The 5,516-nt window shown below is 37.2% G+C and overlaps 1 pseudogene; it reads right to left on the bottom strand.

The window, feature by feature from the left end:
• Positions 1 to 840: 840 nt before the first annotated feature.
• Positions 841 to 1,015, bottom strand: LOC139729020 (U2 spliceosomal RNA; annotated as a pseudogene).
• Between the last annotated feature and the right edge of the window lie 4,501 nt (positions 1,016 to 5,516).

Below are 5,516 nucleotides of genomic sequence, written 5' to 3'. Positions count from 1 at the left end.
TTGCATAAGATTATTCTCATGCACTGTACGAGAATAATGAGAACTGCTCAGCAGAAATTTACAATTTCCTAACTTACCTATAACTTTCATCCAATTCTGATCAAATTGACATTGCTGTGCTCGTAAGATTTTACTCTTTTTATCAGAATAGCTTATAACTGCAATGCATGGAATTCCTCTTTAAGGGTAAAATGACCACAACGGAAGTTAGAGAATAATTAAAAAGGGAAAAAGAGCGGAATAATCGAGACTAAGGAAGGAGCAAGGAGATGGAGAACGAGAGAATATACAGAGGGAGAGAGAGAAGGAACAGGGATTGACAGGTAACAAGTAGAATTAAGTAGAAGAATATTGAAATGGTGTGTGTGAGAGAGAGAAAGGGAGATATGAAGAAAGACTGAGAGAGAAGAGAACCAGAAGAACTAGAAAAAGTTGCATAATTTAGATCATTCACCCTTTCAAGTGCAAGGCTGATTAATAGTTATTAAACGAGTGCAACTTCGAAGATATATGTTATCTGAGATTCAGGGTCACGAAACTGCATTTCCAGTGCAATTTATCATCAATATAATGCAACATATAATATAAACTCCTAAAAAGTACTGCAATTCCAATTTGATGTATCATATTTCTCTTCAAACTACATCATTTCATTCAAATGTGACATCATATGAAAGCCTGATTAATTTTCTTTACAATGACAACTCACTTGTTTACATTATGCATTCCTGGAATGCACAGCATGACTGAGTACGAGGAAAGGTCAAATGTGAAATTCATTCATTCATTCATTCGTTCATTCATTCATTCATTCATTTCTTTATTGGTCTATGTCAGACATAGAAATTTGGCTTCCACTGGCATTACATTGCAGCAAAATGATCAAAACAGTACACATAGTTTACATCACAATTCCATAATTACGTCTATGATAAGCACAATGAAAACAAACAACACCCTACAAATCTATTACACAATACTACACATGATCTTAGCCAAAAGGCCGAGAAGCGATTATATACAATATATCAATTCTTTATAACCCTATATAAATCAAACTACTTCAACCCTTCTCAGCCCCCAATTTTAAATCTACAAAATAATAACATAATACCTCAAACAAAACTTATATCAGAAAATTCAAAATAACACACACACACACCCCCAAATAACTAACATGAATCTCAGTTAGCATAACAACCAGTAATATCAAACATAACGTAACTATAAACCCTCTAATATTCCCTATTATAAGGTTGCAAAATAGAAATGTTGCAAAATAGAGCAAACGTGTTATGTCAAACAGTATAATTTCCATTTGCTTTGTCGTTTTAGGGAAGGAATGTGCTCGAAAAGAATGTATTGTGAGATTATCATTAAATTCCAGGCTTCATCCATGAATTACAAACTGCAGTAGTATCTCCAGATTAAAATCAAACATAAAGGTTGACCAAACAGTCATCTAATGTCTAGGAAATGGGAGTTTTTGAAAGTGCTCTCATTTCAGCATTGCTTATTCCAGTGGCCTTTTTTCATCAAAACTGTATATTATCAATAGCAGAATTGTTGCAACTTTTCACTTTTGATCTGTCCCCATTCTCAGCTGTTTTGCACATTCCAAGAACACCCAATCATAGCAAGAGAGGTGTCACTTTAAAGATAATTAATTAGGCTTTCTTATGATGTCATATTTAAGGAAGGTAATGAGGGTATGAGAGAAATATGATATATCAAACTTTAATTGCAGAACTTATTTTGAGGAGTTTATATTACACTGCGTCATTATCTCGTGTTCACAAAATTAGTGAAGTTGCATTATTAGTCAAGGCGCTAATTCCTGTAGGAGGCTTAATTAAGGAGTTCGTTCAACCCATTCCGCAGAAAAGGTTTGACCAGACAGGATGGTAGATGGGACCTCCATGAACATCCCCAGGTAGTATGTGGTTCCAAATTGTGGTGTCAGTAGAATTTTACTGGCCATTTTTCATCATTATTTGTTGGAACAAACGCAAAGGGGTCTGCGCACGCCAAGACTATTACACTCACCAGCTCACCACTAGCACTGCTACATGCGCCAGTGCAGTGGTGCGTGTAGTAGTCTTAGCGCACGCATACTTTTTCTTCGACAAACAAGGGTTTTGCCTGCAAACTAACTTTTCACACCAAGTTGGGGGTCGGTATAGTGTAGTTTCTAGACGTTTTTATTTCGTCTTTATTTCTCCGAGTTGAAGTAAGCAGAGTGAGAGCGCATACCCAGCGATTGCGACGCCCGAATCGCAATCACTGGGTATGTGCCCTCACCCGGCTTAGCGCAATACAGCGGGCTTCTGCCCAATACACAAGTTGCAACTCAGAGAAACAAAGACGAAATTAAAACGACTAGAAATTAAGACTAGGGTCGGTAACGCTTGTCGCTATTGGGGCACTGAAAATACCAAACTTATCACAGTTTTTGCATCTATTTCATGAAGAATTCATCAAACCTGCATAAAACTTTATATGTACACGTTGCTAGAGATGTCGGCAATACAGTAGGATTCAATGTAAATTATAATATTGTTCATGGTTACCATGGTAACCGGATGCCTACAGGTGATTGGTAACCCCCAAAATGCCTCCTACTGCTGCAAACTTTGATTTTTTTTTTATTTTATAGATGCAATTTAAAAAAAAAACCTTTTTATTGACTATTGTAAAAAAAAAAAAAAATCTTCTGCTGCCAAGGCAACTAGTATTATCCAATCATGATTCAGCTGTCAATAACTCAAAAACTAACGCCCATAATTTCAAAAAGCTCATTGAGCATGTCCTTCCTTTTGCATATTTTGTGTACAACTTATGTGAAGAATATACTGAAGCGTTCTCAAGTTACAGCAATATTTGTAAACAAAGGCATAATAAACGGCCATTGAAAGAAAGATATCATTTTCGAATAGTAAAATGCATGAAAAAGTTGCATCCGTCGTACTTTCAACACAAATTTGACTTCAAAGTACATAGGCAAATGTAGTTTTTATCAATGTATGGACACAAATTTCCCTTAAAAATATAGGTGAATACAGAGAGCAAAGCCAATTATATTCTAATGTTAGCTCTTTTGAGCATTAACAGAGCGATGGTTATGCAAAACAATCCTGGAAGAGAGCAGAGGAAAGCAATAATTGTTCATGTTCGTAAAGGAAGTTTATTCAAGAATGCAGATGAATTTCTTTGTAAAGAAGGAATACACACGTGCGCTGGATTATCCACCAAAGAATTAAACGTACTTTTGTGTTCGTTAGCTTTTGTGTGTGTGTGTATATATATATATATACATAATGACAAAATCATGATATGTAAATTTGTATCAAAACGTGCAGTAATGAATTAATGCTAAGGAGACAATGAGGGAAAACTCTTGGGCGTCTTTTCCCTTTTATCCAGGGTAATTTAACAGTGTTGAGGTAGGTCTACAATAGGTGATGTGCACGAAAGGCAAAAGAAACAAATCTGTCTAAATTCCAGATATATATAATGTATATACATATATATATTTTTTTTTTTGGGGGGGGGGGGTTACCAATCACCTGTAGGCATCCCGTTACCATGGTTACCATGCACAATATTATAACTTACAATGAATCCCACTGTTTTGCTGACATCTCTAGCAACGTGTACATAGTTTTATGCAGTTTTGATGAATTTTTCATGAAATAAGTGCAAGAACTGTGATAAGTTTGTCATTTTCAGTGCCCCAATAGCGACAAGCAATACTGACCCTAGTCTTAATTTCTAGCCGCTTTTATTTCGTCTTTATTTCTCTGAGTTGCAGCTTGTGTATTGTGCAGAAGCCCGCTGTATTGCGCTAAGCCAAGTGAGGGTGCATACCCAGTGATTGCGACAAAAACGGTTGTGGCGTCGCAATCACTGGGTATGTGCTCTCACTCTGCTTACTTCAACTCGGAGAAATAAACACGAACTAAAAACGTCTAGAAACTACACTACACCGACCCTAGCTTTGCGTGAAATGTTAGTGTGCAGGCAAAAACCCTCGTTTGTGACCTAAAAAGTCTGTATGCGCTAAGACTACTACACGCACCACTGGCATTGGCGCCTGTGGTACGTGTAGTAGTCTTAGCGTGCGCAGACTCTTTCTCAAAGAATAAGGTCTTGTCGCAACTTAAGTGGCCTGTAAAATTTTATTGATACCACAATTTGGAGTCACATACTACCTAGGGGTGTTCCAGAGGGTCCAACCGACCACCCCATGCAGTCAAACCTTTTCTGCGGGGTGGGTTGAATGATGGCTCGGTCACAGTAAGTTCATATTAATGTATAGTTTGTTTGTTTTTCTTCTTCTTCTTTTTCTTCTTCTTTTTTATTACATAAAATTTGGCAACCTTACATCATCATTCTGGTCTTATCTTCTATCCGTTCTCCGTTTCTTTCTCACAAACACTGATTACTCGGGGCTTACAGCCAAACAAGCTAGCTTTCATGTAGGTCCCGTCATACTTCTCTTTGATCAACCCCATTTCGATTTCGATTTTGACCAGTTATCATTACATGTAATTACTGTGTTATCACCATGTATATTGTTTGTTTTCTGCACATTGTTCACAAGGTAAAAGAACTTGTCTGGTTTCTGTTGTAATGTTCATAAATGAGAAGTATGAAAATAAAATGAATTGAATTGAATTGAAGTCATTTTTTCTGGGTCCCTGCGCCTTGACTACATAAGCAGATGACACAACTTGCTTCTGCAGATTTGCACGTGATGGTCATTTCACGGGAACTGGGCACGTCATCATGGTCATTGTCCGTTTTCCTTTTCATTACCTTTTTGCTCTTGTTTCTTTGCCAAGAGTGCGATTACAGGCTAATGGATAACGCTGAAGTTCATTTAGTCTGGCTTCCAGACCATCTGTCCGTACTATTTCGCTATTCAGGATATTGACGCCCTCAACGTCGACAACTGGTGTAGTTTAAGGTGGTTTTGTCCTGCAGAGGTTCGCCGCGGAGTCCAGTTGGCAAAGGGTCTGGAAACCAGACTAAAGTTCATCTTTTATCAGATCAACTTCAAAAAGCAATAAAAGTGTGATTGGAGAAAGTTGTCATTGGCAGTATTTCACGTTCGAGTGTGACAATGCCATGACAACAGGGATTTGCGCCTTCCCAAAACACCATATAGGTCAATTTGATCATCTGTATTAATAGAGAAAATCACCAACGCCTCTTGTACAATGAGTAGTCTCTCTTCCAGAATAGGTTTCTGTTTTTCTAGTGCATGTTGTCATCGTAATTATCATGACGATAATTTTGTTGAAAGTTTACCTCTCTGACTATTTCCAATTCATTAGATTTTCCCAAGCAATCAAAATAAAAAGCTTAAAGATGTCTTCGTGGATGGTGCGTCTCTGTATGTATAGTTACTTTCTCACCAGACCCTATTAGTGATGAACATTCAACCGGAAACTATAGAGTTATTTGAACTATTGATAAATGGATCAAATGATGGAATTGTATAATAACTTCAT

The sequence above is a fragment of the Diadema antillarum genome, unplaced genomic scaffold (genome assembly GCF_040938485.1).
Source record: "Diadema antillarum isolate AM-2024a unplaced genomic scaffold, OU_Dant_1.0 seq00000215_RagTag, whole genome shotgun sequence".
Lineage (NCBI taxonomy): Eukaryota > Metazoa > Echinodermata > Echinoidea > Diadematoida > Diadematidae > Diadema > Diadema antillarum.
The sequence above is the reverse complement of the archived record's forward strand: the minus strand, read 5'-3'. Positions and strand labels throughout refer to the sequence as shown.